Raw genomic sequence first — 11,510 nt, 5'->3', positions numbered from 1 at the left:
CCTGCATGAGCTGGAAGCAGGACCAGCCAAGGTCAGAAATAAAGGTGTTTTCTGGTTGCCCTCCCCTTCACAGCACCCACTGCTTGCAGAGCAAGGCACCTTTTAAGCATTTCTCGGTGCTCTTCAGCTCCTGTCCTGGCAGCATTTTTAGCTAATGCATCCTTCCAATCCTGGGATTTTTAGCCTGTATATGTGAGTTAAAATATGCACTGGTGTGAACGGCATCTCCCTGTTCCTGCACCTGCCTGCATCTCCTGAGTGCTCCACTCCGAGGGGGAGCAAGGCTGGGAGCAGGCTGTGCTGGCGGCTCGAGAGAGGTTTTGGTGCAACAGCGAGGTAAATGGCTTTGGGATCTTGGGAAATATTGCTTTCTCCATGCTGTTGGGTCATGTAGCACGGGCTGCACTCAAGCCTTCCCCCTCCTGATCGTAATGCAGGCTGATGGCCCTGTCATGGCAAGAGGCTGTGACGCCGGCTGACTCTGACGTGGCCCTGGGGTGTAACCACACAGTGGGTGTGCGCTGTGGCAGGGGTGTCACCGCATCATGACAGTGATGCTGTAGGACACGAGGTCATCACGGCAAGACGGCGATGGGCTGTGACGGCTCCTTCGCAGGGACGAGCAGCAGTGACTGGAGAGCTCTGCAACATGAAGCTGATGCAGGAGGAGCGTGATGGCACTGTGGTGCCAAGTGATGTCTATCATCTGTGGCTGGTGAAGAAATGGATGTAACAGGTGTATTGGGTTGTGAGGACCAGTCTCCTCCATCAATGACCTCCCTGTGTGACCATGGGCATGGCTCCATTGTTCAGCAAATGCTGGGGCCATAGGACCGCTTCCATGCTGACTTTCCTTGAAGGAGCTTGAGCCATCCACCAACCCCAGCTCTCCAGCACAGGGCATAGGATGGATGCCATGCAGAATTCTTGTGGCTCTGACCTCCCAGAGTTTGTAGTCTAAAGCTTGACTTTCTTAAGGATCCTAGAAATTAATGTGTAAATTATAATTCAGTTTGGTGCTCATGGCTTTGTGCCTCTGTGGTGAGCAAACCATGCACTAAGGGCTCATGTGTCTGAGCAGCACATCTTGGTGTGCCTCTTTATAGTTTCACCCAGGCATGATCAACACTGTCCAATAGAAAAGCCATCTGGAAGCTCGGTTGGTCTTGGCTCAGTGCCACAGCCCACCTTGGTTTTCTTGGGAAGGGGCTTCCCTCAAGAAGCGTCTGTGTCCCCATTCATAGCAAAGTCCCACCACCACCCATGCTGTAAAGGTAAAGCTGAAACCAAAGTTACCCTGAACATCCATGGCTCCTGGCCAGCTCGTGGCCCGTTTTTGCACTCCTTGCCCAGGAGGGGACTGGGAGCGGATGGGAGCCCTGGGAGCAAGGTCCTGCCCATGTGCAAAACTGTTTTTCTGACCTTTCGGGCATAGAAAATTTTGGGAGGGTAGTTTTTTGGAAAGAGTTGCGGTTCAGTTTCACACATGATGCCCCTCGCAGAGATCCCAAAAGCAAGATACTAAAAAAATGAATCAACCTGACTATTCTTGGCCCTCTCCCTCCTTCTACCAATTTGTACAGTAAAATAGAGGTTTTACTCAAGAACTATGCATTTTTAATAGATTTTATTTACATAATTTTTCTGTTTAATAAGATGTGTTTTAAATGCATTAACTGCAGCATAGTTCTCACAGACCTTTGGAGAAAAGAAACTACAATAAAGATTCTTGTCTCCTAATGTTCTGGGTTTCGGGCAAAAATTATACTATAAGATAGGAATGCTTAGAAAAAACATAGTTCCATTGAACAAGAAAATCCAGTTAGAAAAAACTGTGTTGGAAAACATCTATTTGCCCACAAAATAATGTAAAAATAATGAGTCCATATTCCTCTTTGATGTGTGTGGCACATGCTCCTTTAAGGAGAAATTCTGTATTTCAGAGATAGTGTGCATATCGTGGAATGAAACGGTTGTTATGGCAACAACTCTCAAAAGCAAGTACTTAACTGAGAAATGTGTTCCACATAGCCATAGAAAAATGAAAACATGAAAACAGAGACAGGAAGAATGGACAAACAGAAGCAGTATGAGACGGCAAAGCCATTTCTGATTTTCAAGCGCGTAGAGAAGCAGCACTGAACTAGCTTTTGGGATTTTTTTTATTTTTTTTTAATTTAAAGCCAAAGTTTAAAGCTGCATCTGATCCTGGAAGGTTTAATATGTCTTTTATTTGATGTTGGTGATCTAATAATTAAAAAGTACCATATCATATTAGTCCACCCTTATTGTTGTGGACCAAAGGACGGGATGCAGTCGGGCTGGTGTTTATTGCTGCGGTGTTCAGACAGCACACCCAGCACGGGGAGCCGGGACCCCGGGGCGGCTGCATCTCCAGGATCCCCGGGATGGCCGGATCCAGCCTCCTCTGGCTCAGAGCCTGTGGGGCTGGGATCCCTGCCAGACAGGTCACCAGTGGGGGGGTGTACACATCTGCACTTAACCACCTCCACGAGGGCTTCTTGCGAGGCTGAACCCCAACCTATGGGCCAAGCCTGGTCCATGCCCAGCAGAAGGTCAGTCTAAAGCACTGTGGAAGAAAGACGGAGAAGTACAAAGCATTGACTGCCCTTGATATTGCTGGTGTCTTCTGCCATTACATTGACATAGCCTGGAGTCTGAACCATTTCCCAATGCTACAGAGAAAACCCTCTGGTCTATATCTACCCGGGAAAAAAGCCATTCCTGAGCCCAAATCTAGTCATGGGTTTAGCCCAGGACAAGCTAGCGAGGCAGATGTTGTGGCAGGACCCCGTTTTATTTTGGTATCCATTTCAGCATTTCCAGTATGGAAATCTGGAGCCCCTCAGCACTGGCAATACCTTCTAACTTCATAATATCCCCCATTTCATAAACACACACCCAGCTGTTGCACCAAGACCCCAAGGCTGGTCCCTGAGCAGCATCATTCACCACTGCTCTCCTTCGTTCTGTACAGCCTTCCCTTTAACTGGATCCACATCCACTTTGTGACTCCTGTAACTCCTGCAGTAGAGATTCTTCCCAGAATCTTTACTGAAAGACAAATTTCCCATCAGGCTCTGTGTGCAATATTTTGTTTAAACCTAGATAGATTAGCTCCTCTGCTCCTCTCTGTTTTCCTATTAAAATTATATTAAATTAGTCTAATGTGATCTATTTTGATAAAACCTTCCTGATTTTTTTTCCTCTCGTTTTGTGTTTGCCTCCACGTCCTTGGAGATTCATGTCTCAGTAAAATTTTCTAGGGCGAATGGAAGGGCCTGAAACCAGAGAGTGAAGCAGCATAGAAAAAAAAAATTATTTAAAAAAACCCTCTAGTATTTGAGGTAACCCAAGCTGATCTTCCCGATTTCTTTAACTACCCTGTTATCAAAGCACCTATAGAAATGACAGAGCCATAGGAACTGACTCAGCTGCAAAGTGAATCGTGTCGGTGCATTAGTCTGCAGGTTTTTACTTTGCAGTCGAGGTAGGCTAAATTCAGGAGCAGTAACCAGGTACGCTGCTGCAGCCCAGCTGTATTCCCATCCTTATCCTTACTTTACCTGCACAACTGCCTCTTCCTGGCAAAAGATAAACCGTGCTGGAAGCCTGACTTTCTGGGGTTTTCTGGCCTGAGTTTATGGTCTGGGTGACTTTGCCCAGCCTTGTTCTGGCTTTGCCCAGTATCCATGGCTGGCGGGACCCAACTAGACCCATCTCTGGGAGGAAGAGCGGCAAAAAGACTGGGACACGTGGGGATGGCATCACCTGGCTTCGCCACTCCTACCCCTCACTGACCTCCTCAGACCAAACTTCTGAAGGTGTCGGTGATCCTCAGGTTCACACTGAGGGCAGGGTGCCTCTCACCCAAGCTCTCTCACTACGAAGCCTTTCCTCTGAGTCGTGTCCCTCTCCCTCTGCGATCGGTGGGCATCGCCTGAGGCATCTCCAGAGCACAGGCATCCTAAGATGGTGTTTAAATTGGGAGGCTGACGCCCCTCCAGAGCATCCATTCCTCTCCATTGACTTTTCTGGAGCTCATTACCAACCCCAAACTTTGTGTGGGAGACAGATATAGACTGGCTGGATGAGGATTTATCCTGTGTTGTGTGTGACGAGTGAAGGGAAGGATTTCTCAATCTAACCCAGGTCTGCTGAATCCTCCTTTGCAAATAAGTCACTTACGTATCCCAAAGGCAAAGCAAGAATTCGTAAATGAAAACTTTTTCAAATAAATCTTTTGTAGGATTTACCAACCTTCTGATCGGATTTGTAACTCCAGACACAGATTTGTATACTTGCTGCGAGATTTGAAGGATTTAAAAATCCATCTCTTGACTTGTGAAACAATCTAACGTTTTAGCAACCAGGTAGCTAAACCTAAGACTAAAAGCACACAGCACTTGGGCCTGAAGGTTTAGTGACAGGATTTATACATTAGAACAGGGAGATAATGTAACTCAGGTGTATTAAATCCTGATTTATTAACAAACTCAGAAGTAATAGCTTTACAAATAACTCCCAAGACATTTAAAAGAGCTTAACCCTTAGAGTACTAGCATTTGTCAGACTGCCACCTCTGTGAATGCCAAGCAATATGTTTAAATATACCGGGGAAAATTCACCTGCACTGCAGACAAGCCCTGCAGCCCCTCTCCCCGGTGTTTCCCTCTCCCGCAGGAGCTGGGAGCGACTCCCGAGGATGTGGGAAGGGGCTTCCCCTGGTCCCCCAGCATGGTCCTGGGGTGCTTTTTGGTCCCATCATGCTCAGACACTCGTCGTGGCTGCAGGTCTCTACCTGCTGGGTGGGATGGCACCCTGTTGCATCCCTCTCTCGACACATCCCAGTGCCACCGCGGTCTCTCTGCCTTTGTGGGGGTGGTGGTTGGGCTCAGAAACCTCTGCTGAGGAGGGCTGAGACACGTGGGGAGAGGGCTGGGTGCACGTGGGAACCGGGACAAGCTGTCTCCATTACTGAGGGGTCTGTGAAAAGAAAAGAATCTGGGGATGCTCTCCCTGCATCGTCTCTTTCTCCTCTCCAGCAGTCTCAGGTTTTTTCCAGTTACCTCCTATCTAGGCTACATGGCTTTGAGCTCCTCAGGGGGTGGAGATGGGGGACCTCCACTTTGGGATGATGAGTCAGGATTTCATCCAGCTTTTCACACGGTCTGTGTGCTCTCATATCTTTAAATCTCCTGGGTCAGCAATAACCAGAAGCTGATTTCTTCCTGGTCACAATCAATTCTGCAGTAATTTTACCTTTGACAAAACTGTTTGAAGATAAAAGTTTTTACTGCAGAACCAACTCTTCTCCATTCATGTTTATGCCAAATACACCAGGATAATAAAATGGCATTTCCAGAGCAGTTGTAATTTTTTGATAGAAAAACCATAATTACCTGGAGGAGTCTGACAGGGCTGCTAATTCCCCTTTCCTCTTTGGTGCCCTATTAGCTTTTGTTTAGCATAATTGAGTTCTCACGATAGTGGCATGCCCCAGCGAGCAGCATGTTTTGGGATTGCCCTGGGCACTTGACAAGCTCCGCGGGTATCCAAACCCCCATACGGGGAAAGAAGCCCAGGGTGTTTTCAGCTGGTGAAAGAGCTCGATGCTGTTTGTGTCCAAACTTGCTTGGAAACAAAATGACCATTCACAACAGCTTGCTCCGTTAATGGTATAAAGTGCACTAGAAAATGATTGTGAAAATAATAGCTACTTCTTAATGAGAGAGGCAAGAGCAGCAGGCAAAGGCCAGAGCACCATGTGCAGGGGGAACTGGAATGGAAAAGGCACTTGACATCTCTTGTGGGTTCAGCTTGCACGAGCAATTAAACATTTTTAAAACTTAACTCTTATTCCCTTTGGTGAGCTTTTCTCTCTTCCTTCTATTTGGCTCTTCCACAAACGGCTGCTCATTATTTTTGGAACGTTTTTCTATCCTGCTTTGATCAGGAGTGATTATACGTAGCATGGGAGCACCCGGAAATGTGGATGAAGCCTTCCCTCCTGCTGAGGAGGATGTGCCACTGCTCTGCCTGCAGTCACTGCAGCATCTCCGAGAATCTCTCCTTGACCTCTCCATGTTTTTAGAAATATATTTAAGATCTGAAGTACATTAGGGATGAAGTATCTGCTGCAATTCACTTTATGTGTTTTTGCATTTTTCACTTTAGACATTGAGAGGCATCAGGAAAGGTTTTCAGTTTTTCTCCCAAGTTGGCTCAGGTTTGTGGTGGACCAAAGCCCTGTTTCAATAAAGCATTCAGACATCTGCTGAACTTTAACCACATCCTTAAGCTCAACTTTATTCAGGAAAGCTGTTAAGCATGAGATAAAATCCCAAGAGTTTTCAATGACTTGGTAAATCTTGGTAAGTGAGGGGTGAGCTGCTCCTTTGTCCTGCCAAAACACTCAGCAAGGCTCCCACTGAAGGCAGGACTGTTGGTGTCTCTCTGTGAGCATGTTTTTCCTGGTGCTGGGCCAGGATGAAGTTCCCAAGGGCACCACAATGGCCGATGCCTCGCAACAAGACAGCAAAGAGTCTGCCCGTCCATCCATCCATCCATCCATCCATCCATCCATCCATCCATCCCAGGCTACTCTGTGTTGAGTCCTGCCCTACACCACATTGGCTTGAACACCACGGTTGCGTGGGACAAGCAGAAGGACAGTTCCTCTAAACATGGCAACGGATAGGGAAGAAGAAGAGGTGGTGATGGCACTTACTAATTTAACCCAGAGCAGCTGAAGAACTCTTGGGTCACCCATGCACCCAGCTCCATCTGGACCATCTCCCAGCAGAGATGGGGCAAACTTGGATGGACGCAGCAGCTCTGCTGGGCACTGCCTCTGCTTCCATCACCTTCCTCATGATTTAGGTGACCAGAAGAAGGGAAAGGGTTAAAACCAGAGTAATTAATCTAAGAAGACTGTTCATTACTATAAGATGTCTGTGTATCATTAAATTTAATTTGAGCTTTAATTAGAGATTTATATTTTTTTCATATAAAAGTCTTTGTTGTGTCAATTAGTTGATTGACTATCATCTGGTTTCTGGGTTAGTGAAACCTGATCCGTTGTGAATGAATTTGTTTATCAGGGAAAAAGGACCAGGGGATGGAAAAAAAATTCAATTAAATGTCAATGTGTGGAGTGACAAGCAGCATTCGATAGGGCTTTTAGTTTAATTGCTTGTATTTCATTAAGAGATGTATTTATCAAGAGAATTCGTTATTTTCAAAAGATCTTGGATTTCTTCTTGTTCGCTTCTGGCTTTTTAGGTACTCTGGTAGTATTCAAAAAACATAGAGAACTCTTTTTTTAATTAGAGCAAGTACTTTATTGTGACATGTCCTGAGACTGTTACACCACTGACATGTAGTGACAGCCTTTCGATGACATCCACATGCGAATTGCAGGGGACAGGATGTACCCCTACATCATTTGAAAGGCTATCACCAAAGATCTGCCGCTCCCTCTGCTGTTCCGTAGTTCGTGACCATGCTGAAAATAGTGTGTTAGACCTGAAATTTTGTGTGAGGAGGAAATCATTCAGCTCCCAGCCCTAGGAACATTTTGGAAGGTCTGTTTTAAATCTTTTAAAAGCTGTAAATCCCTTTGGGAGGAATGGTTTTCATTTGTGTTTTATATGGATTCCAGCTCATCACTTGTGGTTGACAAATAAAAATGAAATAGCTGTTGGTAGGAGGCTGGCAGGCACCCTCAGAATACAGCGTGTTTGGCCTGAGCTGGTGTAGTTATACAGGGGCATCGCCTGGGGTATATACAGCCACACTGGAATAACATGCTGGGAGCACCGAAGTTTATTTTGATAACTTTCTGTTTATTTCTAATCCAGCCTAAAAACTATGAATAGATAAGCGTGCAGCTGGGTTTGTTTGAGAGATAGTAACAGGATTCCAACAAACCTTCCAAAATGTTAAACGAATGGTTATTTTCCTGACTGTCCAGGGAAATGGCAGGAGCAGGGGACCCCTGCACACAAAGCATGGTGATGGGGGCTCACCTGCAGCACGCCTGCTGCCGCGGGAGGAGCAGTGGGATGCAGATGCAATGGTACATGCCCCGTTAGCATAAGACCTCCAGCAACACTGCTCCAAGGGTGAGACATCAGCGCTCAGCTTTACTCTCGTAGAACACTGGAGGCTGGACGCATCGGCCAGCAGCTTTTGTAAAAAGGAACATCTTTTGGCCTGGGTGTAGGGAAATGCCTGGCCAAGTGCTCAGCCTGTTGGGTATGGAGGAGAACTGGAGCAAAGGAGCCCCTGTGACACCAACTCCTGCCCTCCACTCGTGCAGGAAACCCTGTTGTGTGTCATGTTGGTAAGGGGACCAAATTCCACCTCAAAACTCCTTTAATTCCTTGCCCTTTAGGAGATTTGCTATTCAGATATTGAGGCTTGGGAGCAGGGAGTCTTTCTCCGTGGAATCGCTCAGTGCCCAGCAGAAATCCTGGCAGGGCCTCTGGGAGTGTCTGTACAATAAGTAGCTCTAATGAGTACTAATTACACCCAGCACATGGGTGATCAAGCTCTTCTGAAACACATCAGTACAGTTCAGGGTTTTCTGCCATGTCTGTATTCTGTGCCCCTATTTGCTTGGAAAGTACAGCCAGGACACGGTCTGTTCTCAGAAACTCATTATTTCTCTTATTCTATGATGAGAATTCACTTTCAAAGAGTTCAGATAAGATGTTGGGAGACAATGCATGAAGCAACTGGCAATTATATCCTCCCTAAACATTATGGCTGCAGTGCTACACCAGCATCACGAGAACGACCAGGAAGCTGGGGCTTTTACATGAGCAAACCAGAATGGCACGGCACGGAGAAATGCTCCAGGTTTGCTCTGGGGGCAAACTATGACTTTACAAATGTACTCGGAGAGACCCAAGGTTTGGGCAGAGCACAGCTGACGTGGGTGAAGAGTCTGTATTTTGCCCAAAACTACTGCAAAAGGAAAAATAAAAAACAGACCAGCCTTTCCAAGAAGGCTTCATAGCAGCAGCAGCAGCAGAAGAAGAAGAAATTCTACAGAATGAGGCAATATTGTGTGGTTTTTGGGAATAATTATGAAGAATCATGCTCTTCCAGTGCTGGACAAGAGCTCTAGAAGAGCAATAGGAGTGTGCTGTGAACATCATACACCTGCATCGCATATTTCTCCATGCTTCCAGCTGGGGAGGGACTGGCAAACCTGGCTTCATTTTGAAGGCTGAAGGAGGCAGCTCAAGGTCTTTAGGTCTGGCCCTGCTCAGCATCTCCTCCCCTTTGCGGTGGGAGGAAGCACACAGCACTCATCTTCCCCATCTGCCCATGAGTGGCGATGGTTGCACAGCCATGTTGTGCAGCCATGCATCCCAGGAGAACCCCCAAGAGGCTTCTCTGCTGACTTTCTGGAGCACGTGGTCCTGCAAGGTGCTTCCCTGTTCCCATCAGAAACTGGATGTTCAGAGTTGGAGGCCACAGGTTTTGGTCTCTGGCTGGGCAAGCCATGGTCCTTTTAGATATGTGTGCCTTCATGGATGTCCAGACATGGACAGGCTGTGCAAGGTAGGCCAGGGGAAGCAGAAGGGCTTGTTCTCATTTGTTTGTTGATGCAAACTGAGTTTTCATTTAAAAAAAAAAAAAAAAAAAAAAAAAGGGAAAGAAATGTTGTGAAAAATGTCCTAACTAAGAAACAAATACACCCCTACTCACCTTCCCTGGAGCAAGACCTGCCTGGACGTGCCCACAGCATGTCCCTAGGAGAGCTCTCTAATCCAGGCAGGTGTCTCTGCAGTGTCACCCCCAGGCACCAGAACAGCCTCTTTCCTCTTTCTTTGGCTACATTAGTGAAGCTTGTGGGGTTAATGCCTAGGGATATTAGCTATTACTTTTTTCTGATAACTAAAAATATTCAGTTGGGAGAAGAAATTATTTCTGGTCATGCCTTCTCAGTGTCCCCAGTGAGCTGCTGGTTGTGTGCAGGAGCTGGGGCATTAATATTGCTCTGGAAATTCCAGCCTGGTGGAGAGCCCCATGGTGACCGTGCAAGCTGACAGCCCCGTGGCTTTGAACCAGGACCTCTGGCTCATTAGACAGACATCATTACCCTGGGGAGTGTCTGCACTTATCAGCCTTCGTGGCTACTCCATCCATCTTGGCTCCCGTGACAACTCAGAAGTGTGCAAAGGTTCCCAGTAAACAATTCAGACCTGCCTCACCCCATCAGTTTTTAGGGTTTCCCTGGCCAGGGAAAGAAGGCACCATGTCCCACGTGTCACCTACTGGGCATCCTCATCCTGTCTTTTGCTCCACACAAGCTCCTCCACTGCAGAGCCCATTGAGCTATCTCCTGAGGTCCTGGTGGTGAGCCCATGGTGGAGAAGATTGCTGGTAGGTGCTGCAGGAAGCCGGCGCAGTGTGCCGAGCAGCTCCAGCCCCTCAGCCACAAACGTTTTCATCTCTAAGTAGCTGAAGAAGTGTATGCCTATCAGTAAATCTCCATCACCCCAACTGCGGCGTGTTTCCTCAGATAAGGGTGCTGTGTAATGGCAATTATGTTTTCATTTGTTGTGAGAAAACTTAATACGCAGAGTGGCAGAAATGTTATTCATCCTCTGTTAATTATGAGCTACTTACTGTAGGGAATCATGTTAAAACAAAAAAGTGTAATCAAATGAAATAAAGGGGAAGCAGCTTGTGCACTTGCCTTCATGCCGGGTGGAATTAGCTCCTGCAATGCTTTGCCACCAGTTATCGTTAATAATGCTGCGTGGCCCCATGCCTGACCTTGCCCTCAGCTCCGCAGCAGCACAGCTCTCTGGGGAGATGGGTGCAAGAGCCTGTGTGCGGGCAGGTGCTTGGGACTGCGATCCAGGGGTGCTTAAAGCAGCCGTACTCCCATGGGACGCTGCCTGTCCCACCATGAGCTCTGAACTGGAGCTGCAGGAGAGTCCCAGCAGAGCCCCAGCCGGATCAAAGACCTCGGGCCGTTGCCTTTTATATGTTGCTGTGTTTTCCCCTTCCAGGCTGTGGGATGCACCAGGAAAGAAAAGGATGGGGTCCTGCTGGGGATGGCTGCCGGTCCGTGCGTCCAGGAGCAGGACTAGCTGTCCCTGCGGTCCAGAGCCGGGCAGGTGGCAGTGGTGGCCGTGGTCCCACATGGTCTAGCGGTCAGGATTCCTGGTTTTCACCCAGGCAGCCCGGGTTCGACTCCCGGTGTGGGAACACTTGTATTTCATATTGTGACAGTTTTTGGGCTCCCCGGGACAAGGAAGATGCTGGCCTGCTGGAGCGGGGCCAGCGCAGGCTGCCAAGGTGGCCAGAGCCGGGGCACGGGACGGGCGAAGGGAGGCTGAGGGACAGAGCTGGGTCTGGTCTGATCAGCCCAGGGAGAAGGCGAGGGGAAGATTTCCTTGCTGCCTGGTGAGAAAGTGCATGGCAGATGGGGCCAGGCTTTTCCCAGAGGCACGAGCTGGAGC

At 47.8% G+C, this 11,510-nt stretch overlaps 1 non-coding gene across 1 annotated transcript; it reads left to right on the top strand.

The window, feature by feature from the left end:
* The first annotated feature begins 11,184 nt into the window (after window positions 1-11,184).
* TRNAE-UUC (transfer RNA glutamic acid (anticodon UUC)) lies at window positions 11,185-11,256 on the top strand. The gene has a single exon. It is a non-coding gene; the product is annotated as a tRNA-Glu (tRNA).
* The last annotated feature ends 254 nt before the right edge of the window (window positions 11,257-11,510 follow it).

The sequence above is a fragment of the Balearica regulorum genome, chromosome 16, assembly GCF_011004875.1.
Source record: "Balearica regulorum gibbericeps isolate bBalReg1 chromosome 16, bBalReg1.pri, whole genome shotgun sequence".
Taxonomy (NCBI): Eukaryota; Metazoa; Chordata; class Aves; order Gruiformes; family Gruidae; genus Balearica; species Balearica regulorum.
This window is presented reverse-complemented; position numbering and strand designations above follow the sequence as displayed.